The following is a 19,262-nucleotide window of genomic DNA, read 5'->3' as shown; positions in this document are numbered from 1 at the left end:
CCGAGGCTGGCGTGCTGCGGCCCGGCGCACCGCGCTGATCCAATGGCAGGAGCCAGGTGCTTATCCTGGTCTCCCATGGGGTGCAGGGCCCAAGCACTCAGGCCATCCTCCACTGCACTCCCTGGCTACAGCGGAGAGCTGGCCTGGAAGAGGGGCAACCAGGACAGAATCCGGCGCCCTGACCGGGACTAGAACCACTGTGCCAGCACCGCAAGGCGGAGGATTAGCCTAGTGAGCCATGGCACCAGCCCACTATTATCTTGTGAGGAAGGATGGAGTAATGACTTGGAGGGGTCTTGAGAAAGTGATCCATGTCTTAATTAAGTGTGATAACATAAATGTATTTACATTGTGAGAATTCATTGGGCTGCACACTTGCAACTTGCATGTTTTCTGAATGTATATTTCCATAAAAGAGTTCACTTTATATTATACCAAACCGAGTTACTAGTTATGATTTAATGCAACAGTGGTCAATGGAATATCAATGTCGATTTAATTCCCTATATTGTTTAGATTCTGAGAAAACAAATACTTTCTCTATTGCTTGTTTAAAAAGACCATTTTCTTGTGGTATATATAATTGCACTCATAATAAACTCCTTGAGATAGTATTCCCAGGACTTATTATGTATTTTTTCTTTCTGTCATTACCCTTTGTAAGATTAACCAGTCCCTTTCAAAGGTAATTCAGTGGCTCTTCTGTGGTAGATATTACTGGCACCCAGGAAGAGTTTAGATGTTTTGGAAGCAAAACTTGCCGCACTGCGTGATTTACAGGCCACGTTTTTGGAAAGCAGTTTGTTTTATTCTTTATATCATTCTATTATTTATATATGGCTTCAGAACAAGTGAAACATATAGTCTGGTTATTGTCAGGATATGGAGGAAGCCAAAACAGTGTGGAAATGTAACTTTGTAAATTCTTTCATGTGACAGTTGTAAGCATGATTTTTCAGAGTGTATATATACAGTGTGGTTGGATATCCTGTCTTGTGGAAGAGGCACTGTCACCTTCCAAAAAGAACAAAAAATAAGATCAGCTCTGGAATGATGCCAAATTATGTTAAGGGCACTTGGTAGTGCCAATTTATTCAGTTTACAATCTCCAGTGTTTCTTAAGACAAGTTGTCAAGAAAGTTGACCTGGAGTTCTGGAAAATGATCCTGCTTACAGAAAAATTTAGATTTTTTCCCATTTTTAATTATTAGTTATGTCTTCAAGGCATAGTAGAAAAGATGAGTTGACCAAGTTGACTTGCCAGTGTGCAGCCAATCAAATATAATTAATTCTAAAATAAAATACCCCACATTCAAAAGCCTTTGTGGAGATTTCCATTCTTAATTTACTCAGCATGGTAATCAAATTTGATTTTTAGATTTTACTTATTTGAGTGGGGAGGGAGATGGTGAGAAAGACACACACACACACACACACACTCTATTTCCATCTGCTGGCTCACTCCCCAAAACGCCCACCAAACCTGGAGGTTGAAGCCAGCAGCTGGGGACTCAAATTAGGTCTCCCATATAGATGGCAGGAGCCTAATTACTTGAACATTACTTTTTGTGTTCCAGGGTATTCATCAACAGGAACCTGGAGTCAGAAACCAGAAGTGGGTATCGAACCTGGGCGCTCTGATGAAGTGTGCCAACATCCTAACTAGCATTTTTAATCATTAGGTCAAATGCCTGCTTCATACAATAATTTAAATTATAATGCATCAGATTTGTGTGTTGCGAACAATTTATATTTAATAATTAATTTTAATAATATTTGTTATAGTTTAAACAACTTCTTTCTGATGGTTTTTTTTAAACATCAAAACAGTCTTCTATTACACAAATCTACAGAAATTTAAAAGCAGTTAGGAAAATTAGTTTGCACATTGATTTAGGCTTAAAAGACTGTATCAGAATAGACTGAGGACACTGAAGTTAAGAACAAACTACCTCCAAGCAGCCCGGCAGAAATTCAGCACTCTGTTTTTCCCTGTTACCATATGGACCACAACTATGGATTTAATGTAAACATTCAGTTTCCTTACACAAATCATTTCATTGTCAATGTTCCCAATAGATGCAATGCATTGCCATTTCATTGGTAATTCTAAATAATGAGTGCAGGTAAACCTTTGAGGTTCAGCTTGGCTTGAACCAGGATGCACATGATTAAATGCTTATTCAAAACTCTTTCATCTGGAAGTCTTACAAGAAGGCTTGTTTTTGTTTTACTGCCTTTCTTAAAGTGTTTCAGTATTTCCAGTTTGACTTCCATCTCATACCAGAGGGTGAAAAGACATTGGAAATGATTGCTCTTTCAGTGAATTTCAAAAGAAGTTCTGGGTTTGATTTGGAGTAAACATTTAGCTTTGTTTTCAATTTTCTGACCTGGATGGTTCAGTTTTCTGAGGTATCTTTATAATAGATATAATTTTATCATTCTGATGGTGATGATATTTGCAAACTACATTGGAGAATTGAGCCAATTATCTATATAGTTCAGTCTGGAATGCCTTTTTGTCTTAATTATGTAGATATTTCATGATATTGTACATTTCAAAAGTACATTTCTTGATTCTTCATTTGGCATGAAAAGCTTTCATTGCTGATGAAATTATGTAATATAGTTTTAATTGTATCTTCTTATATAGAGAATACAAATAATGTGTAAAAATTCCTAGACGATCTTAAGTAATAAACCAAATATACCACTCCCTCAGACATAACTAGAATATTGGACATAAGTTGCCTTGACTTTGTCTCTTTCAGATGTAAATGGTTTTATATAGCTCCTTTTACATGAACCAAGAATTTTCTAAGGAATAGTCTGGTATGAATAAAATGACATATTAAATATGCTGTCTCAAGTGACCAATCACATAGCAACATACTTGTATGAAGGTTACAAAGATGATTTCTTACAGGAGGTTTCAGAAAGCTTTCACTAGGAAGAAATTCTAGAATTTATAAACTTGGAATTATTTAGAGATCACACTTTAACTCTTAGAAATTCTTGGAAAATAAAGACTCATAAGGGGCCCACGCTATGGTGTAGTGGGTTAAAGCCCTGGCCTGAAGCATTGGCATCCCACATGGGCACCGGTTCTAGTCCTGGCTGCTCCTCTTCCGATCCAGCTCTCTGCTATGGCCTGGGAAAGTAGCTGAAGATGGCCTAAGTCCTTGGGCCCCTGCATCCACATGGGAGACCTGGAAGAAGCTCCTGGCTCCTGGCTTCAGATCAGTGCAGCTCCAGTCCTTGCGGCCATCTGGGGAGTGAACAAGCAGATGGAAGACCTCTCTCTATGTCTCTACCGCTCTCTGTAACTCTTTCAAATAAATAAAATAACTCTTTAAAAAATACTCATAAAATATTTAACCAAAATATCACCTTAACCACCTAATCAGCTTGTTAACACTATCAATGGATCTCTCAGATATTTCCCCCACAGTCATGAGCAGCCCACCATAGTAAGATACATGTTGGTGTTGGACAGGGGAAAGATACATGTTGGTGGAGGGCAGGTATCCTTTTCTGGAAGGCAGGCAACGGCAAAGGAGGAGAGCATATTGCAGCACAGCAGGGGACAATATAAGGGTGCCACATTATAAGGGTGCCAGGGAAAGCATGGCAGAAAATGAACAAGGGGAATAGAGGAAGTGGTGGGTATCAGATCTGCCAACCTCAGCTGGCTCTGCCTTAAAGAATGACAACCCAGTCTTACTTTAAGAAGTTTAACCTGGGGCCGGAGCTGTGGCGCAGTAGGTTAATCCTCTGCCTGTGGTGCCGGCATCCCATATGAGCGCTGGTTTGAGTCCCTGCTGTTCCTCTTCCAATCCAGCTCTCTGCTGTGGCCTGGGAAAGCAGTAAAGATGGCCCAAGTCCTTAGGCCCCTGCACCCACGTGGGAGACCAGGAAGAAGTGCCTGGCTCCTGGCTTCGGATTGGTGCAGCTCCAGCAGTTGCAGCCATTTAGGGGGTGAACCGACGGAAGACCTTTCTCTTTGTCTCTCCCTCTCACTGTCTGTAACTCTACCTCTCAAATAAAATAAATAAAAATCTTAACCTTCCAAAATAAAGCTATCCGATGATAATGCCCCACAGTGTCTTTCATATGTCTATTTATTGTTACAAGGTGTATATTGATTTCACTACTTGGATAAAGGTTACAAAAACCATTATTCATACTTACTAATCAATATCATTAATCAATACTCTCTCCCTTCTAAAAACCTGAAAAATAATTCATTTTATGTTTCATTTTTTTTTCAAACTAGCTCTAACAGACACTTGTTTGGCTTTTTCTTAATTTGATTATTTTTTTTTTTTTTTTTTTTTTTTTTTTTTTTTTTTATTTTTGACAGGCAGAGTGGACAGTGAGAGAGAGACAGAGAGAGAAAGGTCTTCCTTTGCCGCTGGTTCACCCTCCAATGGCCGCCGCTGCAGCCGGCGCACCGCGCTGATCCTGGCAGGAGCCAGGAGCCAGGTGCTTTTCCTGGTCTCCCATGGGGTGCAGGGCCCAAGCACCTGGGCCATCCTCCACTGCACTCCCTGGCCATAGCAGAGAGCTGGCCTGGAAGAGGGGCAACCGGGACAGAATCCGGCGCCCCAACCGGGACTAGAACCCGGTGTGCCGGCGCCGCAAGGTGGAGGATTAGCCTATTGAGCCACGGCGCCGGCTTTTAATTTGATTATTTCCCTGGCTTCCTTTTTAAGTAAAATTTGTCCATTATTTTCTTGCCCAAGTGTATATGAAGAGATAAGTTGCAGGTGTTCTGAGCATCCCACCCCTCCCCCTTTCTTTAACATTTCAATCAACCATAATTGCTCCCACTCAGGATTCTGTTATTTCAATATCTCAGGATACAATCTTCAACTTGTGCAACTTTGGCTATGAACATATACAAACTGATAGAATTTCTTTTCTCAAAAAATGAAAATTACAGGATGCCAGTCAAAGATTATTGCAAGGAAAAATAGCTAAGAGAAAATGTTTTGCTTACTAATCAGAAGAAAAGATAAAGAATAAATGTTTGCATCACATAACATAACTTCAGTCCTGCGAAGTTCAGTCATAAAACACTTGAATGTATTTCCTCAACCCTGAAGCCCAGTTATTTTAGTCTGATGGAAAAATTCCACTGGTGAAATGAATTTTTGAACTTAAGGATAAGCTGTTAGCTATAAAACCTTTAGAAATGATGAACCAGTTAGGCTCTCAGACTAAATAAACACTTTGATGATGGTTTGTGGAATGCAGAATCCAAGGATTTCTATTGCTTCACTTGGGAGGTGGGTATCTTTTCCAGAATACTTAAGGCAGCCTCTTACAACCATCATATAAATCAACCCCAAAACTAAAATCCTCTTATCTCCCAAGTATGACTGTTAATAACTGTTATGTTATTTTGGAATCATATTCATTTTTGTTCAGGAAAGAAAGAAGAAAACTCCGCTTATGTTGTATCCCAATTATCATTGGGATAATAACATCTCCTGTAATTAATAATAATTATTATTATTTTGTAGCTTTTATGGTATGACCTCATGGATCTGAATGCTTTTTATAATGAAGTGATAAAGATAATTTATACTTATGCAGCATTTATTATACAGCAAGAATGGTGCAAAAGACTTTATATATGCTTCCTCATTTAATTCTCACACCAACCTTATAGGTAAGGTCGATACTTAAGTACCTGTGTAAGAAAACTCAAGTAGCATCTCAATGCTTTACCATTAGGCCATGGTAGAAACAAGATTGGCATTCAGTGTATGAATTTGATACTCTTGGTTTCATTTACCAGTTCTACTGTTTGATGACTGTATCACTAGTGGCTATTTGAAAAGCAATGAATTCAGTGTAAAACATTAGGAATTTTATCAGGAGGGCTGAAAGCTCAGAGGAGAAAGAAAGGAGCTCTCCTAGAATGGTTTTGATACAGAATTCTGTCTGGACTTCCTTCTTAAAGCACTTCTGAAATGTGTCAGCACTTGAAATATGGACAGAGGCAAGAGATTCCTCCTGGATTAGATGTGAAGGTGGGATAGCTATGATTTGTAATTTCAGTTCCTGGATCTCTCCATATACCTGGGTGGGGATCAGAGGTCCAGACTCAGACCCTATTTTCTCTTGGAAGGAGGTTCAGAGGCATCCCCCTTCACTTGCAATTGGCACTCTTTCCAATGAGACTAGAAGAAAAGAGGCCCTCACCCATCGGAGTTTTCTAGTTCCTTCTATTCCATGGGTGCTAATTTCTCTGTGTCTTCAGTTTTTCAATTATAAAACTCATCCGAACAGTGTACAACATTAGAAGTTAAATGAACAGTTCCAATAAACATGCAAAGCCCTCACCCATGATTAAAAATGGTATAAATTCTGATATAAATGTAAAGTTTAATGTAGCAAAGATGACTTTTCAAACCTAAGACTCTGTAGAGTCATAAAATGACGTTTTCTGTTATGTATTTTAAGAAAAGAAAATTCTAATCCATGTATTTTCCATTTCTACATTTCTCACAAAAACTAAGAGATAAAAAAATGATGGTGACAAAAGAAGTTAGAATTATAGGACCAAAAGGAAGTTTTGTTGGTTCCTACTTAGTACTGTAGCAAGAGTAATTTATTAAAATTTAAAAAATTATTCCAAGTTTTTCCATTCAATAATCAACACAAAGCAGGTAATGACCACAATAGCATTACTGAACATAAACTACTCTAAAATTATATAAAATATTCCATAATATAAACATTCTCTAATTATATAGTCCTTATACTGTTAACGGTGTTGCTTGTAACCTAATTTAACTAAATAGGGACTGTGTATTAGTTGATTCTGACTCAATGTAGCAGAAGCTATAGCTGCTTAATGTACAGTATATTTATTTAATTAAACCTGCTAATCACATAGAATTTTGAAATTGTGATCATTGCTTAATTTTAGATATTGTGAGTTTAACATTCTTTTGTATAAAAATGGAGTGATGAATTTGGGCTGAAATATAAGTCCCTGGACAATTATCTTTTTGAGAAAAAAATCAACTTTCCTTTAATTGGGTAATAAAATGCCTTTGTAGTTTGTTTTCCTCAACTTATCAGGACCACCAGGGCATAAGAAGGATGAGGGCTACGAATGCCATGGGATAAAAACAAAGATAAAAGAAGTAGGGCACACATATCTGCATTTTAAAGAAGAAAAGAGTGGCGACATGACTAAATGGCATGATAGTTAATACCCAGCAGTAAGATGATCACACTTATCTAGAATCTGCACACAGCACACAAACTGTGTGGAAATAGTTAAGATTCGCTATCTTTTCGCCTGAAATATTCATGCGATTTGTGTAAAAAGTTGGTTATTACTTAAATTATCTGGATAATTGGTAAGATTATTAATTCAGGTTTTATGAGAAGATGCAGTTCATAAGCTGAGATAGAAATGCTAGTTAGAGACATTAACTTACAAATAAAATTCCATCTTAAAAATATTAAAGCATATGCAACATTAAGAAGTTTATACTTCAGCAGAGGGACCTGTCTGTAATCTGTTTTAAAATAAATAGATTGTGTACAGCTGTCGCTATATCCCTGGCAAAATGATGATTTAACGTTGATTAAGAAAGAAAGCCTTTGAAGTGAGTGAGGCAGCAGCCCCTAGTGTCTTTAGTGATCATTATCAGTCTTTCCCTGAAGGATGACTTGGTGCCAAAAGCTCTTTTCTCCTAACTGGTTAAGGTGGACTCAGGAGTGAAGGCTTTGTAAGCCTGAAAAGGCCTTCTCATTCACAGGCCGCTGGTGTCTTATTCCTTTAGGATCATGAATGTCTGAGAATAAGCAGATGCAGCCCTTTTTGCAGAAGGGCAAGGTCCGCAACTCCACAGCATCATGGCATTATTTATTCATCATGAGAACAGTGAGGGAACACGTACCCTGCAGAAAAATCAAATCAGTGTTCGTTTTGTCGAGCAGCTGCATTTGGCAGAGAAAAAGCATTTGGATCTAACTTTGGTAACTGAACAATTATAGGCATTATTAAATTGGAGATGCAAATGAGTAACCATATTTTTTCCTAAGTTTGCTGTGTTTCAGTTGTAGTGTTTAAATTAAAACCAGCTCGGGATATGTAAAAGCTGATTCCTGAAAGCTTAGAAAAGTTCTGTTGCTTGTCCATACACCAGTAGTTTCACTAAAAATATTTATGTATCAGTTAACCTCAAAAGACAAAATCTGCATTTTTTCATGTTTACAGGTTCAACAGATTTAGTGCCAAAATTTCTGTGTCCGTGGATTCTCAACACTGAAGAATTGCTCTCAGTGGAACTCATATAGTATAGAACATACATGCCTTTAAGTGCCAATAAACTAAATGTAAGAATATTTATAGATAATCCAAAACCTGTGTAATTTGTTTGCATATTTTATTTGATTTGTTTAACAGTCCAATGTAACACATGTTATTTTGAGAACTATTAATAATCTTCATCCTTCCATTTACAATCTCTGAAACTTTAGACAGATTACTTTACCTCAGTCTCCCTCCTGTAAAATGGGAACATTAATAACATAAACCTTTTATGTTGCTAGCAAGATTAAATAAATTAATACATGTTCAGAGTTTAGAATAATGCCTGATGTTTAGCAAATTGCTGGTGTGTGTGTGTGTGTGTGTGAATGAGTAAGTCTTATCAAAAGGTAAATTGGCATATAAAGATAATATCTATCTATCTATCTATCTATCTAAATTGGTATATAAAGATAATATCAATATCTATCATCTATCTACCTTTTCAGTAAAATTATAGTTGTAAGGAAATGGTATTTGCATTACAGTTCACATTATTAATTAAAGTGTTTTTATGCATCATGCAAGTGTGCATTTTGATAATATGTAGTACAGCTTTTAAACTTTCAGTGTGTGTGTATCCTGATTTAGTGAACAAAAAATCAAAGATTTGGCCATTTTCAACAGTATTTTATTTCTATTGTATTTTATCTCTGTTTTCATCATTTGAAGTTCACTATAATATATGAAAATTTTAAAAAGAAATTATTGAATGGAGGCGAAATTATAGAAAAGCAAAACTGCCAAACCAGACAAGGCTGCAGGAGAGCAGCCCCTGGCTGCCTGTCTTCTTATGGATGTCCATTGCCACAACCAACTTCACCAAGCTCCAATAATAAATCTTTGCTAAATTCTTGAAACTGATTGGTTCCTATAGTTCCACTCTGGTCTGATATATAAAGCTTTCCTATAGATTTCAAGTATTTTCAATGCTTTTATTTTCCCATGGTTTATTTCTTATCCACAACAATTATTTACTTCATTTTCTGCTATTTGCAGCATTTTTGTTCTCTCTGAATTTGCCATGACTGTATTTTACTTTCACTTTAAGATTAAGCATGAAGGTTATCAGTGTGTAAAATTCTCATTAAAGTATTCAAGAAGTGTGTATTCTAGGGCTGTCTCCAAGATGTAGTTAAATTGTGGAATGCAAAGCATTTATTTATGTACAAAACATTTAGACTTGTGCAAAAATTCAGATATTATATCACCAGCAGTCCCTTTGTACAAAGAAAGGCTGTAGTTTAAATATCTGTGCTGGAATTAGAAAATGTGATGTTCTACGAACATCTCTTAAAATATTGCCGTAACACTAGCAGCTTGTATGATTCTTGGATGTGTCAATGTTTTCTTTTAGTGATATAATATACTTTTGTGTTTTTATATGTGCCCCATGAAATTTGACTTCATGTTATATCTCGGTTTTAATTTGCATTGTAGAAATTAACTGAAAATGGAAGGCATTTTATCATTATTAGTCCTCCTTACATTTTTATATGTTTCAAAGAAAATCTAAATCCTTTTTTTAAAAATCCACTATTCAATATGGAATCAAAGGCTTATAATCTCAATAATAAACTTTATTATTTAAGAGATATATGTTGGAAGATGATTCAGACCCTTTAAAAATATAAAAGACAAATGATTTTAAATGTTCAATGATTTTTTTAAAAACATCAGCAATACAAATTCCACATCTGCTTCAACTGCAGACATATAAAACCAGTGTGACAAAAAAGGATCATTAAACAATCTGATTTTCTTGTTGGGAGGGTTTAATGCTGTGGGTATAGTATTAAAATGTAGAATTTGATAGCATGTCTTAAACTTTTAATGATGTGTTCATGAATATAAAACATGCTTCTCCCAGTGACTTTATGACTTCTCCTCTGCATAATTAGTGGTATCTGTTTTATGAGCTTACTGTTGTTTCCTTGATCCCATGAAAATGTGAAACCACTGTAATGATTTACACCATTCCAGAGCTTTAAAGATATGAACTGGTTCTTAAAATAAATAGCAAAAAAAATCTGAACATATAATACTAGAATTAAAGTCATAGTAGGATCTTTATTAAAAAAACTAACAGAATTTGTAAGTAAATACATTTAAACATTCTATTTTGTAGTATTTGAATTTTAATAAACACTAATCCAAAATATACAGAATATATTAATCTTTTATTGTTTACATAAAGTTCTCTTATCATGTATATATATATGTATATTTCTTTTTCACTTATGGAAGAAACATTTGGAAAATCTTGAGGAAACTTTCTAACAATTATTTTAATCATATTTAGTCTTGAAAGTTATTAATTCAACTAATAAGCACTCATTACAAAGCAAAAAGATCCATAAATATCCAAGCAAATTATTTCATTCTTTTAAATTCTCAGAGTGGATACACACAAGAGTGGCCTGATATTGTTGATTTTCAGATTTAAACTAGTTGCTTTACTTGCCACAGCATAGTGTATTTTATTTAACCAACTATATTTTTGTCATGTTACCTCTATAACTAAAGTAACCTTGACTTTTTAAAAAAATATTTTCATTATTTGGAGTCTTGAAATGTAACTTTCTCAAAGAGTCTTAAATTATTTTATGCTTTTTTCTTAGTTCGATTTCTGGTAGGGAAACTCTAGACAAATAAATTGTATGTAATTATGTACTCATGTAAGAATTTTATCTAAAAGAGAAAAGTAAAAAAATAATTGGCATAACTTGCAAGTTTGGACTACTGTTAAACTTTTTCTGTTGTTGAAATGGAGTTGTGCCTGCATATCTCAGGAGACTTTCCCACTGTAAAATAGTTGTTTACGATTATTTACTTTAATTTGAAGAATGGTTTCAAAATAAATTGATCAGTTATTTGATGCTACATTTCCTTCCTGGATCAAATTTCTTTTTTGATAGTAAAAAAATTTTTGGAGCTATTGCTATTAGTTATTTGTTAAGGAAACAGTAAGACGATGTCTGAAGAACAGGCTTCAAATAGCCTGCTTTCATTACATTCACTGAATAAATGTAGCACTCAACTTCAAAAATAGAGACATTTGAACAAGAATGAGTCATACAATTTGAGGGTTTGCATTACTTATACTCACAGACTAATAAATAATTTAATTGTTTTAGAGTTTTCTTGAAAATATTCTATTGAAATAGTTATAATTGTAAGATGGGGACTAGTCCTTATTTTAAATATTGCAGTGCTAATGACTGTGAACCAAGTATTGGAAAGATGATTCATTTTCTATTTGGTTCCCATTAAAGATTGTCCCATTGAAAAAAATAGTTTCCAAGATCAAGTTAAAAACTTTTCTGATGTAAAATTCTTTAAGATGAAAGTATGGCTCACACATTTGAGCCATCTATTCTTGGAAGTATTTTGAAACTTCTTGCATCATTTCTCAGGTTTTTGTGCTTCATCAACCAAAAGCAATATTCCAGTGCCTAAGGCCAAAGGGATCTCCTGCTTTTATACTACCAATTTGGTTTCCACCCATAATTTCTTTGGAGTTTTAGTGTAATAGCACACTTACTAATAGCCCATCTAAAAATCTCCCTTTTGAGACTTAAAGAGATTAGTGGTCTCCTTCATTTAAACAAGAATATACTCCAAATTTAATGACATTAAAGTACAGCAGATTTGTGCGGGTTTTTATTTTTGGCTTCAACCTGTGAGATTTTATTTTACTATTCCTCAATCCCTTTTCCATATGAACACTTAAAAACCCTTGTTCATGTTCACTACAATACTCCTTCAATCCATCCAGGTCCTAAAGTAGGAGCTGTTAACTAGTACTTGAGAATAAATAAGGAGAAAGAGAAATTCTAATTACTATGTTCCACTTTCATGTACACTAGAAATAAGATCTGAGTTCAGTTGAAGAGGTGGAATTCTATAATAAAAGAATTATCCACAAATAACCCACATCCTGGCCTCAAAATGCAAATTTAAATGATAGAAATGACTTCCATTTACCATTCCACAAGGTTTTAATTTTAACCAATCATTCTTGTTAAGACACTATAATCTCTCTTCTTCTAATTTCAATTACTTCTAATACAAAGATGATATGTATAAAAAAGACAAAGACGATATGTATAAAAAACAATTTTCCATGAAACACATAGTTCTTGACTTTTCTAATCCAACAATTATTTTTGGAATACCTTTTATATTCAATTTTCTAGGCACTGAAAGAGACTTAGCAAGAGATACAAAAGTAACCTTCTGGTCATACTGATAATAGTCACAAAACTTAACTTGTCCTTCCCATTCCCCCAGGCAGCAGCATATGAACAATGCATCTAAATTCCCCAACAGTAAGTTGAGGTTGTATCTTATTTATCCTCTATTATAGTGGCTGGCTTCTAATATACATTGAATGCGTACCTGTCTCTTTAAAGTGTGTTGGCATCTTTGGTTTATCTTTGTGTCCCTTGAACTGAGTTTAATGCAAGTTACAGCTCATTATATATATATATATAATATTATATATTAGATCGAAATAATTACAATTGTAAAATGTTGGCTAGCCCTTATTTTAAATAATGCAATGCTTGACTATAAGCCAAGTATTAGAAAGATGACATATATATACATATATATATACACACACCATATAACATACATATACACCACACCACAAAGCTATATGTAGTTCTCTTGGTACCCTATGGCATCCTATCTTTGTGCATTTTATGTTCCCTACCTGAAGGAAAAAAACCTTACAATGGCACTTTAACTTTCAAACATTACAGAAAAAACTTATAAAATCACTTTGAAATTCACATTATTTGCCAAGATCCATTTTGTTTGAAGAAAAATTAGAAAATTAAGCTTATTAAGAAGTCAGTCCCTTGGGGGCTGGGAAAGCAGTAGAAGACGGCCCAAGTGCTTCGGCCCCTGCATCCATTTGGGAGACCCAGAAGAAGCTCCTGGCTCCTGGCTTCGGATTGGTGTGGCTCCGGCTGTTGTGGCCATTTGGGGAGTGAACCAACGGAAGGAAGACCTTTTTCTCTGTCTCTCCCTCTCACTGTCTGTAACTCTACCCCTCAAATAAATAAATAATATCTTTTAAAAAAAGAAGTCAGTCCCAAAAAGACAGATATAATATGTTTTCCCTGATCTGAGGTAACTAATAGAGTGCCTGAAATGTAATGTATTGGAGTGAAATAGACATTTTGAGGTTCAATGATTGTTTATGCCCTTGTCTCTTCCACTGAGGAATAGTGTGTGTGTTTTGTGTGTGTGTTTTTCTCTTCACACTAATTGTTGAACTCTTACTTAGAGTAGGAATAATTATATGATCATAAGTATACTGAAAATAGATGTATATAAAAATTAAGAATGGGGGTGTAAGAGGGCGGAGGAGGAAGGGTTGGAGCATGGATAGGAGGGAGGGTAGGGGAGAAGAGTCACTGTGTTCCTAAATCTGTAGATACAAAATACATAAAACCTGTATAATTTAAATAAAACTTTCAAAAAGTAAATAAATAAATAAATAAATAAGATACAGAAAAAAAGACAATCTCTCTAGACTGAGACAAATATGAAAGAAGGGACAATTCAAAGGTACGATTCATTCAAATGGCCATTTGAGGTGGTGGATCATGCCACTCAGCCCATAATGGATGGCCCTAATTTGCCCATCCAATCAGGTGCTCTCTCCTCTCCACTCCTTCCAGCTGGAGATCCCTCCCACATATTCAAAACCCATGGTGAGAACCAGATGTAAATGGTAGACTCATATGAATAGTTGACATTTGATCAATGGGAAGGTTATAACACCTGTAAAACGATCATAGTACCTGGAAACGGCCCAAACTTACTTGAATTTGTTGTCTAGTGGACTCAAGAGGCTCTCCTACATTGGGACCACCATTAAAACTTCATCCTTTCTGCATATTTTCTGACCAGTCTGACCTCTACTCTCTTAACTTTATGTCTTGTCTTATATGAGTCATTTCTGATTGCTGTGTCAGCATCTTTGATTGGTGCATGTCTGGTGCCTATATCACACTACACAACCTATGAGATTTGAGTTTGGAAGAGTAATTGGAAGCATATTTCACTGGTTTAGGCAAACTATCACAAAAGTCTATAAACATTAGTGGGAACAGAGAGAAGTGAATAGACAAGAGAATTTAGGAAACAGGTAGCCAATGTGGCACACTTTAGGCCACATTATACTGGTACTGATACTTGATAAAGCCAGTAATTGTTTTTTTAAATTTTTATTTTTAAATATTTTTAAATGAAGACAAAAATGAAACAGTACAGCAAATCATGTATAATATGTTTCTCAGATTTTGCAGTGATCAAATGTTGCTGTATTGTTTTCTGTTTACCAAAATTTACTATTTTTAAAAAGCATTTCTTTGAGAGGGAGGGTGAGAAAAAGAGAGGGGGAGAGAGAGAGAGCAGGAGAGAGAGAGAGATAGAGATTATAACATTTACCCCAAATACTAAAACATATGGGCATAACCACAATCAAATCAAATAAAATTAACAGTAACACCTGCATCACTTAATGTGCAATCCATGATCAAATTTATCTGTCTTAAAAATGGCTGAAAATGCAGTTCATACAAGAATTGTGGAAAGATGATCCACACATTTAAGTCAAGTTAAATACTCAATTTTTACCTTTCTACAGTGTGCACAAGATACTTCCTGTCGTGCTCATAGGTTGTTTTGATTTGTTTGGCTTTTTAGTTTTCTTGTGGTCTCATAATACATTTATTTATTTTTTTTAAAGATTTATTTATTTATTTGCAAGTCAGAGTTACACAAAGAGGAGAGGCAGAGAGAGAGAGAGAGAGAGAGAGAGAGAGAGAAAGGTCTTCCATCTGATGGTTCACTCCCCAGTTGGCCGCAATGGCCAGAGCTTCGCCAGTCTGAAGCTAGGAGACAGGAGCTTCTTCCAGGTCTCCCACGCGGGTGCAGGGGCCCAAGGACTTGGGCCACTTCTACTGCTCTCCCAGGCCATAGCAGAGAGCTGGATCGGAAGTGGAGCAGCCGGGACTAGAACTGGCACCCATATGGGATGCCAGCACTTCAGGCCAGTGTGTCAACCCGCTGTACCACAGCGCCAGCCCCATAACATATTTATTTTTAAAATATATGCAATGGCACTTGATTATACCATTTTTATGTTAGCATTCTCCCAACTTTGGCCAACTGAAATAGTATTTCTTAATTTGTAGATAGCTTGTGCTAACATAAAATACATGGTTTTATAAATAACTATCATAAAGCTCAAAGAAGAAACAATAACTTGTTAAACATGTGATCCACAACAATATAAATTCAATTAACTTCTGAAATTCAAAACTTTGATAAACTATTAAATTATTGGAATATAAAACCACCAGTTCTGAATACTTGTGGATATTTTTACATTTCACAGTTTAAGCTTTGTTAAGCGAGTTTTGTACAGAATTTAATGTTAAATCCATTTTCCCCTAAACAAAGGTCAATTTCCATGCCTAAGTTAATAGAACTCGTGTAATATGCTCTTCTGTTTTCAAGCATGCTAATTTGGATATTCATATTTGATGATATTTTCTTGATAAATATATGTGAGATAAAACAACTTGAAGTAAAAATAAGTACAAACACCTCTAATTCTAAAGCCACAATTCACCTGTTCTCATCTGTTCTCATGATGCAACTATATGAGGTCTCCACTTTCCAGTAGTAACATGAAATTGGGCATCAGATTAAAACCTATGGTAGTCTCCAAATCCTCTCTGTTACTTGCCAAGTTCCATCTTCCTCAGATTCCTGATGGCAATGGAAAGCAATGGTGCTGAGCTGAGGTGAGCCCAATGCATGAGAGCTCCCAAAGCAGGTGGCTCTCGGCTCACAACATTGCTAAGTTTCTGTTGTTCCCTGTAGAAACTGACCTTCGGTGGGTGAGATGGTCTTGTACGAGTGTGATGTTCCAAGAAGGGGATCCTAGGTTATGAGTTTAGGGCCTTTTTGTGTAATGTTTTTTAAATTCCCTCTTGCGTCATAAGAAGAGATTTTGGCAAGTGGCCCCGGGCAATGAACTGTCTCTCTAAGTACAAAGCAACCCAGGAACACTTTCAGAGTTGGGATTACTCCAGTGAGTCTTGGGGTTTCCCTGAGAGGCAGCTGAATCTGTGCAGCAGTGGGTTTGGGCTTCAGGGAGGTAGAGAGAACACTGCTAGCCGTCATGCTTTCTCTGTGACTGGGGATGGCCTCGTGGAGGTAGAGGCTAAGGGGTGAGTTGGTGGTGCTGGTTCTCTGATCTGTCTGCTCCTATGGAAATCAGGAGAGCTCCATTTGCAATGGCTCTTTCTATAAAGTTATTTCCTTAGAAGTGAGTTAATAATGGGGACAATACCTTCCAAGAGGCATGAATCCACAGTGTTACAGCTCTTCATGATCTGTTTAAATTCATGACCATGTTCCGGGTCACAAATTAGCGTCAGATGTGCCATGAATCCACAGACCAGTTCCATGTAAGCCTCCCAAGCTAACAGCCCTCATTGCATCCTTCCTGGTGAACTTAAGGGATGATGGGGAAGATTTTACTTCAAATTGGCAAAATTCAAAGTGCCTTGTTACATGCTTCTTGAGGCTGCTTGATAGATCCTTATTCTTCTAAGCAAGATGAATATTCATAATTACATATTTGGGGAAAAAAACTGAAAATTCAACTTCAGGTACAAGATACTACAGCCATGATAAATTTATTTCTTTTAACTAATTGAAATTTGAAAAGCAACAGCAGATTGGAGTAGTAGATATGATTGTCTCTGTTATATTCTTTAACTCAATTTCAGAGACTCATAAAGTCTAAAGCTTAGAATTTAGGATCTCTATTCCACTTAGAACGTTGTAGAAAAATAGTTATTCTCCAGATCTAACACACATACCACTTTATTTATTCAAAGATAAAACATAACCTTTCTCCTAAATTAGATGGTCAAATCATGTGAGATTGCTATTTTTGTAAAGGAAAACCAGTTAAACTTTGACAATTTAATATGGATCAACTCACATATGGATACCATATTTATTTACTTGGCCAAATGTTATTAATAAATGGACTGATGAATTATTTTTCTTAATGAAATCTACTTGAATTTATCCAATTGAGTGAAAATTTTAAAATAAAAATATCCTTTAAAGTATGCCATTATATAAAAATAAAAGAAAAATTCATCTGATATGTGTGTTATGATATGACTCATTCATCTGCTGTTGAAATTAATGATCTGTTGTTCTGTTTTTCATTATTTGGAGGGCTCAACTGATCAGAGAAGCTCTACTCTTTTCAATGATTTCAAATATTTCTTGGCACATATCTGAAAAATTCATTTTTGCAGTTCTATCAGCTCTTGGTGACTTTTCGACCCTTCTCACTTCCTCTGATTGTAAAATTAATGAGCAATTCCTTTTGATTTCAGATTCTTAACTGGCACTTAAAGGAAAAATGTGTCTTTTTTTATGTGAAATATTGGTTTTCTCTCCATAAAAATTGTCAATTATATTCAACCATGCCAGCATAGATGCTTTCATTTTGTCTCATTCAGCAATTTACTTCTCATGACTTCATGAGTCAGAGGAGCAGTTTCTTGCAAAGATTATGGCATGGCTAAGATTTCTACACTTGATCTTAGCCAAAAAGCTGAAAAGCAATGGTAAGATTTCTAAATAAATCATTTCATTCTTCTAACTTCTCCTTATAACCCAATTCAAGACTCTATTCTTTTGTAACTAAATCCAGGTCAGAAGATACTGTGGGCAATTTTATAAAGCTTGTATGGGGTTGCCCAATAGAACTGTTCTATGATGGAAATGTTCTTCTTGTGCTGTCCAATACAGCAGTGATGAGCCACAGGTTGCTACTGAGCACCTGAAATGTGGCTTGCATGAATTGTTTTAAAAATTTTATCAAAATTTATTCATTTATGTATCTAATTATGATGCATACACACATGCACAAAGAGGAAGGAGAAAGAGAGAGAGAGAGAAACTTCTATCCTCTAGTTCAAGTACCCAAATGCTCCACAATAGCTGGAACTAAACCAGGCTGAAGCCAGAACCCAGGAACCAAACCCAGGTCTCCCATATGAATGTCATTACCCAGGTCTCCCTCATGGGTGTTGGGGACTCAATTAGTTGATTTTACCACTTTCTCCCAGGGTCTGCATTAGAAGGAAACTGGAGTTAGGAGCTGGAGTTGGATAATAAAAACAAATCCAGGCACTCTGATGTGGGTTGGAACACTGTACTAAGGAAATACAATTTTAATTGTATTTTTTAATCAGTCAAAATTTAGGTTTTTAAAATATAGTTACATGGATTTAATGGTTGGTGTTTTGTATAGCAGAACAAACAAGGCAACACAGTGAGGATCATTTCAGTACAAACCATTCTCTGTGGGCTTCAGGATAGACTGCAAAGGAATGCAGTGGGGAAGGACTTGGAGATTTATTGCCAGAATGATTGATTCTCCCTCTGTTTCATTCAGTTCATGTAATTCCAAAATGTTTCTGAGTATGATAAATTCATTTCTATATCTGAACAGAAAAGCACATGATTTTTTTTTTTTTGATGGGATCAGGTGAAACCAACAGATTTTATCAGATGTCACGCATATCACAAGCCTTGGTTTCATTATTTAAAATGCATTGGTTTGCTTAAATGACTTTTAATGTCCCTTATAGGATACAGAATATTAGAATGGGGTGGTGGAATCAGTTATCTATCTTTCTACTTTCTCAGCCCTCTCTCTGTGAGCACCTCTATCCCTATCCCCAGCCCGCAACATATGAATGACTTTGCTTTGGTTATATTCTAGCCTTCATCTTCATTCATTTGTTCATCACACTGATTCATTCAGAAATTATTTCTGAAAACCTTCTATATGTTT

Source organism: Oryctolagus cuniculus, chromosome 2, assembly GCF_051225735.1.
Source record: "Oryctolagus cuniculus isolate XC-2025 breed Fujian yellow rabbit chromosome 2, ASM5122573v1, whole genome shotgun sequence".
In the NCBI taxonomy this organism is placed as follows: domain Eukaryota; kingdom Metazoa; phylum Chordata; class Mammalia; order Lagomorpha; family Leporidae; genus Oryctolagus; species Oryctolagus cuniculus.
This window is presented reverse-complemented; position numbering follows the sequence as displayed.